Genomic DNA, 21487 nt, shown 5'->3' with positions numbered 1-21487 from the left:
ATCGCTTTTATGTAGATGATTGTCTGAAATCTTTGGCCACCGCCTTAACTGACTTATGCTCAATTTCAACTGTCAAAGTGGACCAGCGATAGTCCTGCCACATTGTTGTTTATCCCAGAGGAAAGCCGATCCACAGCAACCAGACAATCCATCTGCAACAGGATAGTTTATCTGTGGAAACGGCTCTTGGATTACATTAGTGTGCCGAAAACAACAAGTTCATTTTTGAGCCAAAAGTGGGAAAACAACCGTAAGCCGTGGCATTCTTTCCATCATTTGTTCCATTCATGACCCATTGGGCTTTTTCTCATTATTCACTTTGGTACCAAAAGTGATGTTGCAGGAAATGTGCCAGCAGAAGATGTCATTGTATGATCCAATATCACAGACATTTCTACAGCAGTGGAGCAAATGGTTGCTGGATGAATTCATAAAGAACAGTAACAGCTTTGATAAGTTTTGTGAACCCGTCTTTGTGGTGGGGAATTGGTTGGAAATCACAACAGACAGCCACCAGTATGATCACATTTATTGTGGCGCAGGTCTGCAGAAGGATCATGAAAATAACATGAACGTACTGCTGAAAAGTGGAGACATTCTGGTTAAAAACTACAGAGGATCAGCTGACCCAGATAACCAGGAGTGGGCAGTGAACATGGGAGAGTAAAACATCTTGGCTGTGTCCTTTGCTCCGTTAGTGCATTAGAGTCAAAGGAGAGAAGCCCGACCCCATCCAGCTGACCCTGTGACAGTCTGGAGTCTTCAGCATCTGTCTTGGGTCTACATACGCCGCACACACCGAAACCTGGCCAGTGAGGACAGTCAGGCCAAAGGGCTGGTGCAAAGAGTTCCCCAGAAGTGCAAACATAGGCGTGTCGCTACCGGCGCATCAATGTGTACGTTTTTGTAGACAGCCAGCACATACTCCAAATGATTGAGAGTGAGGAAGAAGAGCACAAAGAAGATTGGACTTTATGGCTCCTAGGATATTTAATTGTTTTCTTCCTTCACAATTAGGGGCCGGAGTATAGGAGCCATTTGTTATTGTTTTTTGTCACTTTACACAACCCCAATTCCAAGGAAGTTGGGACGTTGTGTGAAATGTAAATAAAAATAGAATACAATGATTTGCAAATCCTCTTCAACTTATATTCCATTGAATACACCACAAACACAAGATGTTCAAACTGGTAGCCTTTGTTTTTGTGCAAATATTTGCTCATTCTGAAATGGATGCCTGCAACATGTTTCAAAAAAGCTGGGACGGGGCAACAAAAGACTGGGAAAGTTGATGAATGCTCAAAGAACACCTGTTTGAAACATTCCACAGGTGAACAGGTTAATTGGAAACAGGTGAGTGTCATGATTGGGTATAAAAGGAGAATCCCCAAAAGGCTCAGCCATTCACAAGCAAAGATGGGGCGAGGATCACCACTTTGTGAACAACTGCTTGAAAAAAATAGTCCAACAGTTTAAGAACAATGTTTCTCAATGTTCAATTGCAAGGAATTTAGGATTTCATCATCTACAGTCCATAATATAATTCACACATAAGCAGCAAGGCTGAAAACCAACATTGAATGCCCGTGACCTTCGATCCCTCAGGCGAGCGTGTAAAGCTCTTACTTTTACCTCTGATTATTTCCTATCTTTAACTAACCTCATAAAGAAATTAATTAAGGATCAAACTAATATCTTGTGTTGTGGCAGACATAGTGTGTTTGACAAACTGATGGTATTATTTTTATTGTATGGCCTTGCCTTACAATATAAAGCGCCTTGGGGCAACTGTTTGTTGTGATTTGGCGCTATATAAAAAAAATTGATTGATTGATTGATTGATTTTCTATCTTGTTTCACAACATCTAGACTGGGACAAACAAATTCATTCAAGTCTATAACCCCAATTCAAATGAAGTTGGGATGTTGTGTAAAATGTAAATAAAAACAGAATACAATGATTTGCAAATCCTCTTCAACCTATATTCAATTGAATACACCACAAAGACAGATATTTAATGTTCAAACTGATAAACTTTGTTGTTTTTATAATGTTTATAATGTTTCTCAACATTCAATTGCAAGGAATTTAGGGATTCCATCATCTACAGTCCATAATATAATCAGAAGATTCAGAGAATTTGGAGAACTTTCTATATGTAAGCTGCAAGGCTGAAAATCAACATTGAATGCCCGTGACCTTCGATCCCTCAGGTGGCACTGCATTAAAAACTGACATCATTGTGTAAACGATCTTACGGCGTGGGCTCAGAAACACTTCAGAAAACCATTGTCAGTTAACACACTTCATCGCTGCATCAAGTGCAAGTTAAAACTACCATGCAAAGTGAAACCCAAACAACAACATCCAGAAAGGTTGCCACCTTCTCTGGGCCTGAGCTCATTTGAAATGGACAGACGCAAAGTGGAAAAGTGTGCTGTGGTCTGATGAGTCCACATTTCAAATTGTTTTTGGAAATCATGGACGTCGTGTCCTCTGGACAAAAGAGGAAAAAGACCATCCAGATTGTTACCAGCACAAAGTTCAAAAGCCAACATCTGTGATGGTATGGAGGTGTGTTAGTGCCCATGACATGGCCAACTTACACATCTGTGATGGCACCATCACTGCTGAAAGGTACATCCAGGTTTTGGAGCAACACATGCTGCCATCCAAGCAACGTCTTTTTCAGGGACATCACTGCTTATTTCAGCAAGACAATGCCAAGCCACATTCTGCACGTGTTACAACAGCGTGGCTTCGTAGTAAAAGAGAATGTGTGGCGCATTTTGAAGCACAAAATACAACAACAGAGACCCCGGACTGTTGAACAACTGAAGTCGTACATCAAGCAAGAATTGGAAAGAATTCCACCTACAAAGCTTCAACAATTAGTGTCCTCAGTTCCCAAACGCTTATTGAGTGTTGTTAGAAGGAAAGGTGATGTAACACAGTGGTAAACATACCACTGTCCCAGCTTTTTTGAAACGTGTTGCAGGCATCCATTTCAAAATTAGCAAATATTTGCACAAAAAGCATAAAGTTTATCAGTTTGAACATTAAATATCTTGTCTTTGTAGTGTATTCAGTTGAATATAGGTTAAAGAGGATTTGCAAATCATTGTATTGTTTTTAGTTACATTTTACACAACGTCCCAACTTCATTGGAATTGGGGTTGCATATGTTGTCCCAAATAAATTAAATTACAGTATCTTCCATTGATGTGTTTTATTTGAGTTGGGGCAATATATATTTATTAGATGGAAATCCTGCACATAATTGAATTGAGTTCATCCAAAGAGCCATTTTTTTGAGTGCAGGAGTCCACTTGGAAAAACAGAAAGTTCAAAGTAATTCTGACAATGTAGTTCGTGATGCTGTGCACTGACTTTGTGTACTTCCAAAAAACAAAACAACAACAACAACAAAAAGACTAGTTCCTTCGTGTCGTTCCTCCAGAGAAAAATCACGTCAGAAAAGAGTCCAGCTTTTCATCCTAACAGCTCTTTAGGTCTCCAGACAGCTTATGGCGCAGCGATTTTGTGTGTGTGTGTGTGTGTCTGTGTTAGAAGAATTAGCAGTTATCACCGTCAATTAGCTCCTTCAAACCGTCTTCTGTGATTAAAACAAACTCCACCATGTTTAGCTAAATGCTGTCCCCACCAATGGGTGGTGGTCGCAGTGTGCAATGGTACAAAATGTATGGAACCAAATTGCACGCGAAATGCAGTGCAACACAAATGGGAAAAATAATCCATTTCACGTCACATACAAAGCACCAATCAAATGACAAGGATCCATTCAGCCGTAATGTATAAGCCGTATATAGCCGTAATAATTACAGTTATTGAATGCATACTTCTTTCTTGGAGCCTTGATCTTCTCTGCATCAAATGTCATGTAAGAACAGTTTGCCTGTAAAATTTTAGCTCTGTTGGATTTCGGGATTCAACAGAAGCACCACCTGTTTTATGTGTATTTGAGTAGTAATGTAAGTACTTCCTCACGGGTAAAATGTTCTGCTTTGATACGAGGTCTGTTAGAAAAGTATCCGACCTTTTTATTTTTTTCAAAAACTATATGGATTTGAATCATGTGCGTTTGCATCAGACAAGCTTGAACCTTCGTGCACATGCGTGAGTTTTTTCACGCCTGTCAGTTGTGTCATTTGTCTGTGGGCAGGCTTTGAGTGAGCACTGGTCCACCCCCCTCATCAGATTTTTATTGTTTAGGAATGGCGGAGTGACTGCCGCTTTGTTCCATGAAATTTTTTTCAGAAACTCTGCCAGACAGCCAGATGGAAACCATTTGGAAGATTCAGATGGATTTCGGTGAAGATTCTATCGGTATCACATGGATTAAGGACCATTAAAACTGGATTAAAAACGGCCCACGGCGGTGGAGGGCGCATCGCGCCCCGAGCGGCCATCGACAGGCTGGAACGAGCAGATCACTTCCAAATTTAAGGCTCTGTTGATGCAGGACGTCGTGTGACTAGCAGAGAAGTTTCAGAAGAGGTTGGGATCAGCACTTTATTGGCACATTCCACTGTTAAAGGAGATTTTGTAATGAAAGACATGCGGACGGATTCGTGCGTCGGGACGCGGCTGCTCATGGCGCGGGACAAACAACACCTCCGTGTTGGAAGTCTCACAGGACAAGTTGGAACATGCCCAGCTGTTAAACAATTTCTCGGATACTCACTCAAAAAGCCACCGAAAGCCGTCTGAATCTTACGAATGGTTTCCAACGCAACTGACAAGCGTGAAAAAACTCACGCATGTGCACGAAGGTTCAAGCTTGTCTGATGCAAGCGCACATGATTCAAATCCATATAGTTTTTGAAAAAAATAAAAAGGTCAGATAGTTTTCTCACAGACCTCGTATGTGGCTGCCCTGAAGACGGCTGTGGAATCTCTGAAGGTTGCATCCAGTCAAAGCCATGAGGGTGTGAACCCACTGGGTGCTTAGAATGAAGTGGGAGAAAAGACTGAAAGAGCATCGCACAGAGAAGATGGAGGAGGAGGAAGAGGAGAGTTTTTATTCTTTATTCAATCATGCAAAAAAAAAAAAAAGAAAGGACAACACAAGAATAATCAATGTCAATGTAAATAACAATCAACTTGTACAGTGGTGTTCAGAATAATAGTAGTGCTATGTGACTAAAAAGATTAATCCAGGTTTTGAATATATTTCTTATTGTTACATGGGAAACAAGGTACCAGCCCTTACCAAAAAATAATACTGATAAGTATATAAAAAGTAAACTGGAAGTATACTTGAAACATAGTTGCATGTACTACTTTTTGGTAAGGGAGTAGATTCAGTAGATTCTCACAAATCCAACAAGACCAAGCATTCATGATATGCACACTCTTAAGGCTATGAAATTGGGCTATTAGTAAAAAAAAAAAAAAAGTAGAAAAGGGGGTGTTCACAATAATAGTAACATCTGCTGTTGATGCTACAAACTCAAAACTATTATGTTCAATCTGCTTTTTTAGCAATCCTGTGACTCACTAAACTAGTATTTAGTTGTATAACCACGGTTTTTCATGATTTCTTCACATCTGCGAGGCATGGAGTCAACCAACTTGTGGCACCTTTCAGCTGTTATTCCACTCCAAGATTCTTTAACAACATTCCACAATTCATTCACATTTCTTTGTTATGTGGGCCGCTGAAGAGGAGGTACTGCTGGCCCACCACCACCAGAGGGCGTCCTGCTTGGAGTGCGGGCTCCAAGCACGAGAGGGCGCCAGACCCAGAGGAAGTGACAGCTGTCACTCATCGCACCAGCTGTCACTCATCTACACCAGTACATAAGCCGGACTGCAACTCCACCTCCCCGCCGAGAAATCGACTACCATTGGAAAGGTAATTTCTCTGCTGACTAACACTTTGTGTGTAATAACCTGAACTTCTGCTGCAGCCGTTTTCCTGGAGTGTTGCCTTATCTGTGGAATTGGCGTTTGGTGTGACAGCGACGGCTTCGCCTCACACCCCAACCCAGATAAGTGGTTGACCAGGAGCTGCACGAGTGTGTGTGATTGGAGGTGGAGGTGCTCCCTCCTAACTGTGTTTGGACTGTGGATTACTGAGTGTGCGGACCCACACTCATACATCTTATCTCTGCTTTCTGCCAGCAGTACCAGGGTCGACAGCCGAAGACAGAGGCCACCTGGGGACTCGGGACTTGGCGGCTCCGGTGTTCTTCAGACCGTTGGTGGTGGAAGCCGTGTGGGACGCGGCTTCTCTCTCGTTGGGGGTCTTCTATCTTCGAGCCTGCCCACACGTCACCTGGTGTTAATTGACTGTGCAAATTCTGTGAATTTAGTTGTGTATTATCACAACATTAAATTGTTACTTTTTGGCTTACTCATTGTCCGTTCATTTGCGCCCCCTGTTGTGGGTCCGTGCTACGACACCTTCACAACAGGATTTCTCGGCCAATAGTCATGGACTCCGAGGGGCGTCAACCCGAGTTTGAACGGCCAATGGAAGAGCCAGGAGCGCAGGCGTCAGTGGGAGGCGTGTTGAGTGAGCTGCAGCAAATCTTAACTGCCTTCACGGCTCGGCTGGATTTAGTGGCCGAGCAGAATGTTCTCCTTAACCGGCTCTCACCGCCAGGGTGGAAGCGCGCGATCAGGGCGCTGCTGCAGCCACTCCTCTGGCTGGTCCTGGGCCTGTAACAGACGTTCCACTGGTCATTCAACGACCCCCCCACCGTCCCCTGAAGCATACATAAGCCCTCCGGAACCATACGGAGGCTGTGTTGAGACGTGCGCAGATTTCCTCATGCAGTGTTCGCTCGTCTTTTCACAGCGTCCTGTCATGTACGAGTCAGACGCCAGCCGGGTGGCTTATGTTATTAGTCTGCTTCGAGGAGAGGCACGCGCCTGGGCTACGGTGCTTTGGGAGCAGAATTCACGGCTCCCAACGTCTTATGCTGAGTTTATACGGGAGTTCAAACAAGTTTTTGACCATCCCAACAGAGGCGAGACCGCTTCGAGCGTGCTGCTGTCAATGAGACAGGGGCGCCGCAGCGCAGCCGAGTATGCAGTCGACTTCCGCATCGCGGCAGCGAGGTCCGGCTGGAATAACGTTGCGCTCCGCGCCGCCTTTGTAAATGGACTGTCTCTGGTCCTGAAGGAGCACCTGCTGGCTAAGGAGGAACCGCGGGATTTTGACGGGCTTGTCGATTTGGTTATACGCTTAGACAACCGTTTGAATGAGCATCGTTAGGAGCAGGCCGGGGGGCGTGACCGGGCACGAGCCGTCCCTCCCCCTTCCGGTTCCGAAAGGGTGACGTCGTCCCCACGCTTCACTGCCAGAGAGCTCCGTGTGGCTACAGCTCCCCCTGCTGAGGAGGCTATGGACACGAGCAGGGCCAAATTAAAAACAAACGTCAGACAAAGGAGGCTGGCCCGCGGGGAATGTTTTGTCTGCGGCTCTTGTGAGCATATGCAGAAGGACTGCCCCAAAACGGTCAAACTACAACGCCCGTCCTTAGAAACTGGGCTAAGGGTGGGTCATAACACGCACGCAGGGAAACCCCGCAAATCTGCACGAATCCCAGTAATGATCCTTTGTGGGGATTTAACTCTTCACGCCCCAGCACTGGTAGACACGGGGTCGGAAGGGAATCTGCTGGATAGCGGATGGGCAAAGGAAGTAGGGCTCCCCCTGGTGGCTCTGCCGGCACCATTGCAGGTGCGAGCACTAGATGGCACCCTGCTTCCATTAATTACACATCAGACACAGCCAGTGACCTTGGTTGTGTCTGGAAATCACAGGGAGGAGATCGTGTTCCATGTAACACCTTCTACCTCCCGAGTGATTTGGGGATTTCCATGGATGGTGAAGCATAATCCCCGGATAGATTGGCCGTCTGGGGTTGTGACGCAGTGGAGCGAAACCTGCCACCGGGAGTGTTTAGGATCCTCGGTTCCTCCCGGCATGACGGCTAATGAGGAGGTTAAAGTCCCCCCCAATCTATCGGCGGTGCCAAAGGAGTACCACGATCTTGCTGACGTTTTCAGCAAAGATCTGGCGCTCACTCTTCCCCTGCACCAACCGTACGATTGTGCCATCGATTTGGTCCCGGGCACTGAGTACCCGTCCAGTAGGTTGTACAACCTCTCACGTCCGGAACGCGAATCAATGGAGACCTACATCCGGGACTCTTTAGCTGCCGGGCTGATCCGGAACTCCACCTCCCCGATGGGTGCTGGTTTCTTTTTTGTGGGCAAAAAGGACGGCGGACTCCGTCCATGCATTGATTACAGAGGGCTGAACGAGATCACGGTTCGCAACCGATACCCGTTACCTCTGTTGGATTCAGTGTTCACGTCCCTGCATGGAGCCCAAATTTTCACTAAATTGGATCTTAGAAACGCGTACCACCTGGTTCGGATCCGGAAGGGAGACGAATGGAAGACGGCATTTAACACCCCATTAGGTCACTTTGAGTACCTGGTCATGCCGTTCGGCCTCACTAACGCCCCCGCGACGTTCCAAGCTTTGGTAAATGATGTCTTGTGGGACTTCCTGCATCGGTTCGTCTTCGTATATCTGGACGATATACTCATCTTTTCTCCGGACCCTGAGACCCATGTCCAGCATGTACGTCAGGTCCTACAGCGGTTGTTGGAGAACCGGCTGTTTGTGAAGGGCGAGAAGTGCGAGTTCCACCGCACTTCTTTGTCCTTCCTGGGGTTCATCATCTCCTCCAACTCCGTCGCCCCTGATTCGGCCAAGGTTGCGGCGGTGAGAGATTAGCCCCAACCAACAAGCCACAGGAAATTGCAGCAGTTCCTCGGCTTTGCAAATTTCTACAGGAGGTTCATTAAAGGCTACAGTCAGGTAGTTAGCCCCCTGACTGCCCTGACCTCCACCAAGGTCCCCTTCACCTGGTCGGATCGGTGCGAAGCCACGTTCCAGGAGTTGAAACGCCGGTTCTCGACTGCACCAGTTCTGGTGCAGCCTGATTCTGATCGCCAGTACATAGTGGAAGTGGACGCCTCTGACTCAGGGATAGGAGCCGTGCTGTCCCAGAGTGTGGAGGATGATAAGGTTCTCCATCCTCGTGCCTATTTTTCCCGCAGGTTGACCCCAGCTGAACGGAACTATGACGTCGGCAATTGGGAGCTCCTTGCGGTGAAGGAGGCTCTTGAAGAGTGGAGACACCTGCTGGAGGGGGCATCGTTGCCTTTCACGGTTTTCACGGACCATCGGAACCTGAAGTACATCCGGACCGCCAAGCGGCTGAACCCCAGGCAAGCCCGCTGGTCTCTGTTCTTCGGGCGCTTTGACTTCCGGATCACGTACCGCCCCAGGACCAAAAATCAAAAACCAGATGCATTGTCCCGGGTGCACGAAGAAGAAGCCAAAGCGGGGCTGTCGAACCCTACCAAGACATCATCCCCGAGTCCACTGTCGTGGCCTCCCTCACCTGGGACGTGGAGAAGACCGTCCGGGAGGCCCTGGCAAGGAGCCCGGACCCGGGGACCGGCCTCAAGAACAGACTGTACGTCCCGCCAGAAGCAAGAGCTGCCGTATTGGACTTCTGTCACGGGTCCAAGCTGTCCTGTCATCCCAGAGTGCGTAGGACCGTGGCAGTAGTCCAGCAGTGCTTCTGGTGGGCGTCCCTGGAAACCGACGTCCGGGACTACGTCCAGGCCTGTACCATCTGCGCCAGGGGCAAGGCAGACCATCAGAGGACCTCGGGACTCCTCCAACCCCTGCCGGTGCCTCATCGCCCCTGGTCTCACATCGGCCTGGACTTCATCACGGGCCTCCCGCCGTCCCAGGGCAACACCGTTATTCTCACGATAGTGGACCGGTTCTCCAAGGCGGCCCACTTCGTGGCCCTCCCGAAGCTCCCGACGACCCAGGAGACGGCAGACCTCCTGGTCCACCACGTCATGCGGCTGCATGGGATACCATCGGACATTGTATCAGATCATGGTCCCCAGTTCTCTTCGCAGGTGTGGAAGAGTTTCTGTAAGGAGCTGGGGGCCACCGTGAGTCCTCTCATCTGGGTACCACCCCAGACAAACGGCCAGGCAGAGCGGGCTAACCAGGAGTTGGAACAGGGCCCTTCGCTGCGTCACCTCCGCGCACGCCGGCGGCCTGGAGTCACCATCTGGCCTGGATCGAGTATGCCCATAACAGCCAAGTCTCGTCTGCTACCGGCCTCTCCCCTTTTGCGGCATGTTTGGGGTACCAGCCCCCATTGTTCCCGCTGGTGGAGGGAGAGGTCGGTGTGCCCTCGGTCCAGGCCCACCTCAGGAGGTTCCGCCGGGTGTGGCGGACCGCCCGCTCTGCCCTGTTAAAGGCCTGGACGAGGGCCAAGACCCATGCGGACCGCCGGCGTTCCCCGGCCCCCACATACCAGCCCGGGCAGGAGGTGTGGCTCTCGACCAAGGACATCCCTCTTTGTGTTGACTCCCCAAAACTGAAAGACAGGTTCATTGGTCCTTTACGTATCCTCAAGATCATCAACCCGGCCGCAGTGAAGCTCCAACTCCCGGCTTCACTGCGGATTCACCCTGTTTTTCATGTTTCCCGTCTGAAGCCACACCACACCTCGCCCCTCTGTGCTCCGGGACCTACGCCGCCTCCTGCCCGGCTCATCGACGGAGAGCCTGCTTGGACAGTCCGCAGGCTCCTGGACGTCCGTCGTAAGGGCCGGGGGTTCCAATATCTGGTGGACTGGGAGGGGTATGGACCTGAAGAACGCTCCTGGGTGAAGAGGAGCTTCATCCTGGACCCGGCCCTCCTGGCCGATTTCTACAAAAGACACCCGGACAAGCCAGGTTGAGGGGGGGGGTCCTGTTATGTGGGCCGCTGAAGAGGAGGTACTGCTGGCCCACCACCACCAGAGGGCGTCCTGCTTGGAGTGCGGGCTCCAAGCACGAGAGGGCGCCAGACCCAGAGGAAGTGACAGCTGTCACTCATCGCACCAGCTGTCACTCATCTACACCAGTACATAAGCTGGACTGCAACTCCACCTCCCCGCCGAGAAATCGACTACCATTGGAAAGGTAATTTCTCTGCTGACTAACACTTTGTGTGTAATAACCTGAACTTCTGTTGCAGCCGTTTTCCTGGAGTGTTGCCTTATCTGGAGGATTGGCGTTTGGTGCGACAGCGACGGCTTCGCCTCACAACCCAACCCAGATAAGTGGTTGACCAGGAGCTGCACGAGTGTGTGTGATTGGAGGTGGAGGTGCTCCCTCCTAACTGTGTTTGGACTGTGGATTACTGAGTGTGCGGACCCACACTCATACATCTTATCTCTGCTTTCTGCCAGCAGTACCAGGGTCGACAGCCGAAGACAGAGGCCACCTGGGGACTCGGGACTTGGCGGCTCCAGTGTTCTTCAGACCGTTGGTGGTGGAAGCCGTGTGGGACGCGGCTTCTCTCTCGTCGGGGGTCTTCTATCTTCGAGCCTGCCCACACGTCACCTGGTGTTAATTGACTGTGCAAATTCTGTGAATTTAGTTGTGTATTATCACAACATTAAATTGTTACTTTTTGGCTTACTCATTGTCCGTTCATTTGCGCCCCCTGTTGTGGGTCCGTGCTACGACACCTTCACAACATTCTTGGTTTTGCTTCAGAAACAGTTTTTTTGATGTCATCCCACAAGTTCTCAATTGGATTTAGGTCCAGGGATTGGGCAGGCCACTCCAAAACATTCATTTTGTTAGTTTGGAACCAAGCTTTTGCTCGTTTACTAGTGTGTTTGGGGTCATTGTCTTGTTGAAACACCCATTTCAAGGGCATGTCCTCTTCAGCATAAGGCAGACATGACCTCTTCAAGTATTTTGACATATCCAAACTTATCCATGATACCTGGTATGCGATATATAGGCCCAACACCATAGTAGGAGAAACATGCCCATATCATGATGCTTGCACCACCATGCTTCATTGTCTTCACTGTGAACTGTGGCTTGAATTCAGAGTTTGGGGGTCGTCTCACAAACTGTCTGTGGCCCTTGGACCCAAAAAGAATAATTTTACTCTCATCAGTCCACAAAATATTCCTCCATTTCTCTTTAGGCCAGTTGATGTGTTCTTTGGCAAATTGTAACCTCTTCTGCCATTGCCATTCTGGTTATTCTTCTATCCATTTTGATGGTTGTTTTCCATTTTCTTCCACGCGTCTCTGTTTTTTTGTCCATTTTAAAGCATTGGAGATCATTGTAGATGAACAGCCTATAATTTTTTGCACCTGCGTATAAGTTTTCCCCTCTCCAATCAACTTTTTAATCAAACTACGCTGTTCTTCTGAAAAGTGTCTTGAACGTCCCATTTTCCTCAGGCTTTCAAAGAGAAAAGCATGTTCAACAGGTGCTGTCCTCCTGTCTTTGAAATGACATATTTGTACATTTACACCTTGTTGTGGTATTATGTAGATGTATACTGGAGTAATAAAAATTAACCAAGACTAAAAAAAAAGCATTTTATATTGTTTTAGTGACTGACATTCCATGGTAGCTCAGCACTTTATGATGGCTGGATCTTTACAACTATCCTGAGATTTGTCCAGAAATATGTCATGCTCATGCATGCATTTAGACCATTAGAGTACGCAGGTATAGAATAAATGAATGGATGGATAAATCAGTGATTTATAAAACCGGGCAGAACAGTGCCTGGTTAGCGCTGTTGCATCACAGCAAGAAGGCTGTGGGATTGCGTCCCACCTGGGCCCTTTCTGAGTGGAGTTTGCATGTTCTCCCCTTGCCCACGTGGCTTCCTCCCTCATCCAAAGACATGCAGGTTAGGTGGATGGGAAAGTAGACTGTAGACATGAATGTGTTTGTTTGTCTGTATGTGGCCGTGTGACAGACTGGCATTCTGTCCAGGTTGTACCACCCGCCTCACGCCCTGTGACTGCTGGGATAGGCTGCAGCCCCCCGTGACCCTTAATTGGAGTGAGTATAGAAAACAGATGGATTAATCAAACTGCCATCATGTCTCACTTTCAGAATGTGACTATAACTGGTGGTCTCATTCATTTATTTTTACTACATAGTTTAGGTTTCATGGATTCTGAATCCAGTTTAAAGAATTATTGCTTATCCTCATTTCTTTTTGTCGTTTGTTGGATACTCCAATGAGGCCACATTGTGGCTTCACTGGTTTTCAATGCACAACTTCAAACATACGTGAGATTCAATTTTAAAACAGCAAATTTACTGAGTGGACAGAATGAGTTGGATTTGTGATTTGGAGACAATTATGTAATTATGTGTCATTGTTACATCTCCCCATCTGGGGGCGTTACTCATCTGTGTGTGATTAATAATGTTACGGAGACATCAATCCCTCTGCAGGATTACAGAGACCCACTGACAAGTTAAAGGGATTAGGACTATATTATAGGGTCAGATTTGGTTAAATTTTGGCTCCAATTTAAGGGTTGAACAAAACTGCTCTGGAGTTTGATGAAGTCAGGTTATTGAAGTGTTTTAAACCCAAAACAGACATCTGATCATCCTTCTGGCTTTGTGTCACCTCCACTAAGGAGGTTAAATTTCAGCAGCTTTAATGTTTTAACAGGATATAAGTCGAGCTTTTTTCAGACACTCTCCATAAACGGACTGAACTGGCACCACTGGCTCCGTTCAGTCATCGATGATCAGAACATTTGTATGTGGTATCTGGTCGTGGTGTTCTTTGATGTGCATGATCCAGAAAACAGACAATTCACACTCCACCTGGCTGCAACAAATGGATGTTTACTTTTGAAACATGGGGATGGACGGGTTTTTTTGCCTGAATGGTTGCTTTTGTGCCCACAGGACCTTTGTGGCCGGGACAGCGATGGGATCGAACCCAGATGGCTCGCACTAAAGACCATTCCTCTACCAGGTCAGCCAAAGGGGAATTCCCCGTTAGCCAAGCCAGCAGGAACATCTTTTCAATCAGGACCCGGGATCTTCAGCCCACTACACTTTCCAGTATCCACAGCAGTTCCGTGATGTGGAGACGTAGTCCTCCCAGACCCGAGCATCTGCCCTAAAGTGACACAAACATGCACTATAAGCGAGTATTTAGACCAGTGCAAGTTCCCAAGGTATGACAATGGTAGTTTGTTCTTAAAACGCTCATTCAGGAACTTGCTTCCTTTGAGTATCACCATGGAAACCAGAGGGACTGACAGAGCTCCCACTACAGTATTGGTGAGTTCACACAGGACATATTTTCGAGTCTTAAAGAGGACGATGACACAAACACAGTAAGTTTGTTCATTTATATGTCAAACATCACACTCCATACCTTCATCACCACAAACAGGTCCAGGATTCTGCAGCCAGGCATCGAACTAGAAGAAAATACAGACCAGATTAAACCGGTTCTAGGCCCACCGACATCAGCGTTTCTTACTGGACTGTTTCTTAAAAGTTTGTCCAGACATCAAACGATTCGCACAGTTTGTTCCAAATAAACTCTGATTTTGTTCTATTTTGGTGAAAACACAAAGCCGACCATCCACTGAGTAACTGAACATTAAACCTGTGAAATCCATCAACTGTGGGGCAGAAATGTCAGGAAATCCACTCAGTAACCATGGTAATACCAGTGTTTGCCAGCACGTGTGCAGGGATTTTCTTTGTAAAACAGAGGTGCGCTGTGATTGTGCCGTCAGTATATTTTAGCATCCTGTCATAAAAACATGATTCAACGGTCGCACCCTGCTGGATTTATCAGCATTTACCTGAAATATTTTGGTAGAAAATGCCTTGTCGTAGCAGACAGTCCCTTGCGGTGAAAGTAGTACGACTCACTTGAGTCTCCTTAAGTGGATGTTTATTTGACCCAAAGTCATTCCAGTGGTACCCAAGGATTCTCCAAAGAGACCTAGTTCCAAAGACATCTAGTCATTGCCTTGGGTCAATGGTTACAGTTTAAGTCTGACAACGGTATAGTAAGACAGGTACAGTAGTGTTCAGAATAATAGTAGTGCTATGTGACTAAAAAGATTAATCCAGGTTTGGAGTATATTTCTTATTGTTACATGGGAAACAAGGTACCAGTAGATTCAGTAGATTCTCACAAATGCAACAAGACCAAGCATTCATGATATGCACACTCTTAAGGCTATGAAATTGGGCTATTAGTAAAAAAACAGTAGAAAAGGGGGTGTTCACAATAATAGTAGCATCTGCTGTTGATGCTACAAACTCAAAACTATTATGTTCAAACTGCTTTTTTAGCAATCTGTGAATCACTAAACTAGTATTTAGTTGTATAACCACAGTTTTTCATGATTTCTTCACATCTGCGAGGCATTAATTTTGTTGATTTGGAACCAAGATTTTGCTCATTTACTAGTGTGCTTGGGGTCATGGTCTTGTTGAAACACCCATTTCAAGGACATGACCTCTTCAAGTATTTTGACATATCCAAACTGATCCATGATACCTGGTATGCGATATACAGGCCCAACACCATAGTAGGAGAAACATGCCCATATCATGATGCTTGCACCACCATGCTTCACTGTGAACTGTGGCTTGAATTCAGAGTTTGGGGGTCGTCTCACAAACTGTCTGTGGCCCTTGGACCCAAAAAGAACAATTTTACTCTCACCAGTCCACAAAATATTCCTCCATTTCTCTTTAGGCCAGTTGATGTGTTCTTTGGCAAATTGTAACCTCTTCTGCACATGTCTTTTATTTAACAGAGGGACTTTGCGGGGGATTCTTGCAAATAAATTAGCTTCACACAGGCGTCTTCTGTCACAGCACTTACAGGTAACTCCACACTGTCTTTGATCATCCTGGAGCTGATCAATGGGTGAGCCTTTGCCATTCTGGTTATTCTTCTATCCATTTTGATGGTTGTTTTCCATTTTCTTCCATGTGTCTGTTTTTTTTTTGTCCATTTTAAAGCACTGGAGATCATTGTAGATGAACAGCCTATAATTTTTTTGCACCTGCGTATAAGTTTTCCCCTCTCCAATCAACTTTTTAGTCAAACTACGCTGTTCTTCTGAACAATGTCTTGAACGTCCCATTTTCCTCAGGCTTTCAAAGAGAAAAGCATGTTCAACAGGTGCTGCCTTCATCCTTAAATAGGGGACACCTGATTCACACCTGTTTGTTCCACAAAACTCACTGACTGAATGCCACACTACTATTATTGTGAACACCCCCTTTTCTACTTTTTTTTTTTTACTAATAGCCCAATTTCATAGCCTTAAGAGTGTGCATATCATGAATGCTTGGTCTTGTTGGATTTGTGAGAATCTACTGGTACCTTGTTTTCCATGTAACAATAAGAAATATACTCAAAACCTGGATTAATCTTTTTAGTCACATAGCACTACTATTATTCTGAACACCACTGTAGCATCAGGACCCTAAAGACGGACCTTCGGTTAAGTATTGACATTGCCAAACATCTCTGTCCAGGGATCACACAAGTCCATAAGCTCTTCCAAGGCCTCTCAAGTTCATAGTTTGAACTCTAGGAGACACAAACACTACTGCCGAGGTAAGTGTGCGTTTCAATACGTTTGATACTTTCATTACTAACAGAGTCCAGAAAACCCACAAACCCAGACACTCTCAAATCCTCACTCAGCTTCTTGAGTGCTGCAATTGGGCCATCCACTGGCTCCACAAAAATCACAGCATCAAACACAAAATCAATATCAGTGAATTTTTTTCTCACCAACAAAGGCACCAAAGTCTGGTCAATTCTCCTGTATTATTCCAAATACAATCCAACATACTATCTGAAAATCTGCCCAACTTCACTGGTGAGTCATTGACGTTGAGAAAATGTGTGATGTCCATGATATCCAAGAGTAGCCCCAGCTCCTGTATTGTACCAGGAGTACCATGACGCTGTGTGGCGTAACAACATGGTTTGGAGGCCAGGAACCAGTAGACCAAAGGATGGACCAGTAGTCAGAGTGGAAGAAGTCAAACAGGAGTCGAGGAGGTTTTAAAAATGGTGTGGAGTGTGCGAGATTCTCTTGGGAGCTGCTAATGAGATGCTTCAGATAGCATCTGGAGCAGAAAGCCCTTAAATGTGTTGATCTCACCAAGTAAAACAATACCTTGTGACCAGCCCTGCATTCAATTTTTTTGTTGAATGTGCTCCAAGTAAGCTGCATCTTCACCGTCAGCATGAGACAAGGCTGATGACCTGGGTAAAATACTCCCTCAGGATACAAGAGAACTTGACCCGGTGCAATCTCAGCCCAAGGGCAACCCGACCCCTACCCCAATCCAGGGATAGTTCTTAACCGGGCTGAGTTCTCATTACACTCCCTCTGTTCAATTCCCCATCATACAGCAACATCACTGAGCCCTTGGGGAAGATCCTTAATCCCCAAGTTGCTCCCAGTATGCAATTGAGAATCTTCATGATGAATCCCAGGAAGGTCCAGGCATCAGTGGATGAATGTGAGAAATCAGTGTAAAGCACTCTGCTTCAGATGGCAAAGCCATCATGGTGGCCATCTTGGATTTGTGTGGATGACTGTAATAATGTATTTTTTAATATTGTGGGCTTCCAGGCTAACTAAAACTATTCTTGTTCCAAGAATTATATATACAATGGGGAAAATAAATATTAGACCCCTCTCAGTTTTGCAGGTTTTCCCACCTACAAAGAATGGAGAGGTCTGTAATTTTTACCATAGGTACACTAAGTATTTATCGTAGGTACACTAAGTATTTGAACACCCTGCGGTTTTGCAAGTTCTCCCACTTAGAAATCATGGAGGGGTCTGAAATTTTCATCTTAGGTGCACGTCGACTGTGAGAGACAGAATCTAAAAAAAAAATAAAATAAAAAATCCAGAAAATCACATTGTATGATTTTTAAATCATTAATTTGCATTTTGTTGCATAAAATACATATTTGATCCCCTACCAATCATCAAGAATTCTGGCTCTCACAGACCTGTTAATTTTTCTTTAAGAAGCCCTCTTATTCTGCACTCTTTACCTGTATTAATTGCACCTGTTTGAACTTGTTACCTGTATAAAAGACACCTGTTCACACACTCAATCAATCACACTCCAACCTGTCCACCATAGCCAAGACTAAAGAGCTGTCTCAGGACACCAGGGACAATAAAACTGTAGACCTACACAAAGCTGGGATGGACTACAGGACAACAGGCAAGCAGCTTGGTAGAAGACAACTGTTATGATTATTTATTAGAAAGTGGAAGAAACACAAGATGACTGTCAGTCTCCCTTGGTCTGGGATTCCATGCAAGATCTCACTTTGTGGGGTAAGGATGATTCTGAGAAAGCTCAGAACTGCATGGGAGGACCTGGTTAATGACCTGAAGAGAGCTGGGACCACAGTCACAAAGATTACATTAGTAACACACGATGCTGTCATGGTTTAAAATCCTGCAGGGCAGCAAGGTCCCCCTGCTCAAGCCAGCACATGTCCAGGCCCATTTGAGGCTCACCAGTGACCATCTGGATGATCCAGAGGAGGCATGGGAGAAGGTCATGTGGTCAGATGAGACCAGAATAGAGGTTTTTGGAAATCAACTCCACTTACCATGTTTAGAGGATGAGAACAACCCCAAGAAAACCATCCCAACTGTGAAGCATGGGGGTGGAAACATCATACTCTGGGGGTGCTGTTCTGCAAAGGGGACAGGACGACTGCACCGTATTGAAGGGAGGATGGATGGGGTCATGTATTGCGAGATTTTGGCAAACAACCTCCTTCCCTCAGTAAGAGCACTGAAGATGGGTCATGGCTGGGTCTTCCAGCATGACAATGACCCCAAACACACAGCCAGGGCAACTAAGGAGGGGCTCCATAAGAAGCATTTCAAGGTCCTGGAGTGGCCTGGCCAGTCTCCAGACCTGAACTCAATAGAAAATCTTTGGAGGGAGCTCAAACTCCAAACCTGAAAGATTTGGAGAAGATCTGTATGGAGGAGTGGACCAAAATCCCAGCTGCAGTGTGTGAAAACTTGGTCAAGAACTACAGGAAACGTCTGACCTCTGTAATGGCAGACAAATGTTTCAGTACCAATTGTTAAGCTCTGTTTTTCTAGGAGGTCAAATACTTACAGTGAGAAAAATAAGTATTTTGCAAGTTCTCCCACTTAGAAATCATAGAGGGGAGAGACATAATGTGACATAATCAAAAAAAAAAAAAAAAAAAAAAGCCCACAATGTATGATTTTTTTTTAATAATTTATTTGTATGTTACTGCTGCAAATAAGTATTTGAACACCTGTGAAAATCAATTAATATTTGGTACAGTAGCCTTTGTTTACAGTTACAGAGGTCAAACGTTTCCTGTAGTTTTTCACCAGGTTTCCACACACTGCAGCAGGGATTTTGGTCCACTCCTCCATACAGATCTTCTCTAGATCAGCCAGGTTACTGGGCTGTCGCTGAGAAACACGGAGTTTGAGCTCCCTCCAAAAACTTTCTATTGGGTTTAGATCTGGAGACTGGCTAGGCCACTCCAGAACCTTGATATGCTTCTTACGGAGCCACTCACTGGTTATCTGGCTGTGTGCTTCGGGTCATTGTCATGCTGGAAGACCCATCTTCAATGCTCTAACTGAGGGAAGGAGGTTGTCCCCCAAAATCTCACAATACATGACCCCAGTCATCCTTTCCTTAATACAGTGCAGTCGTCCTGTCCCATGTGCAGAAAAACACCCCCAAAGCATGAAGATCCACCCCCATGCTTCACAGTAGGGACGGTGTTTTTGGGATGGTGCTCAGCATTCTTCTTCCTCCAAACACGGCAAGTGGAATTAAGACCAAAAAAGTTCTATTTTGATCTCATCTGACCACATAATTTTCTCCCATGACTCCTCTGGATCATCCAAATGGTCATGGGCAAACTTAAGATGGGCCTGGACGTGTTCTGATTTAAGCAGGGGAACCTTCCATGCCATGCATGATTTTAATCGATGACGTCTTAGTGTATTACCCACAGTAACCTTGGAAACAGTGGTGCCAGCTCTCTTCAGGTCATTGACCAGCTCCTCCAGTGCAGTTCTGGGCTGATTCCTCACCTTTCTTAGGATCATTGATACGCCAGGAGGTGGGATCTTGCATGGAGCCCCAGTCCGAGGGAGACTGACAGTCATGTTTAGCTTCTTCCATTTTCTAATTATTGCTCCAACAGTTGATCTTTTTTCACCAAGCTGCTTGGCAATTGCCCCGTAGCCCTTTCCAACCTTGTGGAGGTCTACAATTTTGTCTCTGGTGTCTTTGGACAGCTCTTTGGTCTTAGCCATGTTAGTAGCTGGAGTCTTACTGATTGTGTGGGGTGGACAGGTGTCTTCATGTAACTAAAGACCTCAAATAGGTGCTTCTAATTTGGAATAATAAGTGGAGTGTAGGTGGACTTTTTAGAGGCAGACTAACAGGTCTTTGAGGGCCAGAATTTCTGCTGATTGGCAGAATTCTTGCTGGTTGGTAGGTGTTCAAATACTTATTTGCAGCAGTAACATGCAAATAAAGTATTAAAAAAATCATACATTGTGATTTCCGGATTTTTTTTATTTTTTTTTTTTAGATTATGTCTCTCACAGTGGACGTGCACCTAAGATGAAAATTTCAGACCCCTCCATGATTTCTAAGTGGGAGAACTTGCAAAATCGCAGGGTGTTCAAATACTTATTTTCCTCACTGTATTTTATGCAACAAAATGCAAATTAATTATTTAAAAATCATACAATGTGATTTTCTGAATTTTTTTTTAGATTCTGTCTCTCATAGTTGAAGTGTACCAACAATAAAAATTACAGACCTCTATATTCTTTGTAGGTGAAACTGACAGGGGGTCAAATACTTATTTTCCCCACTGTGTGTGTGTGTGTGTATATATATATATATATAATGTGTGTGTGTGTGTGTATGAGCAGGTGGATAGTGCAGTGGTAGAACTGCTCTATCCAGTGGAAAACAGGTTATGGGTTCAAACCCTGTACTCTGTACAAGCTGTATGTCAAGACTGAGCGGGACATTGACTCACTGATCCACCTCCCAAGCTGGGACAGCATACACTGAGAGGCACAACCAGGTGTCTGGAATTGTGCACAGGAAGGCACACGGATTAGAAGTCCCCAAATTCCAATGGGAGACGTCACCAAAGGTGGTGGGACTTCAAATTCCAGACAGGCAAGGATCTGCCGGATTACCAGCCACCAACCAGACATAGTGGTGGTTGACAAGGGAAAGAAAACCACAGTTGTGATAGATTTTGGGATAAAACCTTGGATAATGGTATAATGTAGATCTCAAAGACACAAAACAACTTGAGCAACCCCAGCAAGATATGGCTAATGGCCTTGAGAAAATTAAGAACACTGCAGTACCAGTTGGTGTTACCAGTTTGGGCTGCTATCAAGACTCCTGTGGTCACTGACTATGTACGAGATCTCGGTCAGCCATCCCAGTCGACTAGAAAGGCTAGTGAACTCTCAAATGAGGAAGTAGCTCGGACTT

The 21487-nt window shown here is 45.8% G+C and overlaps 1 pseudogene; it reads left to right on the top strand.

Moving 5' to 3' along the window:
* The first annotated feature begins 334 nt into the window (after positions 1–334).
* Positions 335–1017, top strand: LOC117511413 (annotated as a pseudogene).
* The last annotated feature ends 20470 nt before the right edge of the window (positions 1018–21487 follow it).

This window comes from Thalassophryne amazonica, chromosome 6 (genome assembly GCF_902500255.1).
Source record: "Thalassophryne amazonica chromosome 6, fThaAma1.1, whole genome shotgun sequence".
NCBI lineage: Eukaryota > Metazoa > Chordata > Actinopteri > Batrachoidiformes > Batrachoididae > Thalassophryne > Thalassophryne amazonica.
The sequence above is the reverse complement of the archived record's forward strand: the minus strand, read 5'-3'. Positions and strand labels throughout refer to the sequence as shown.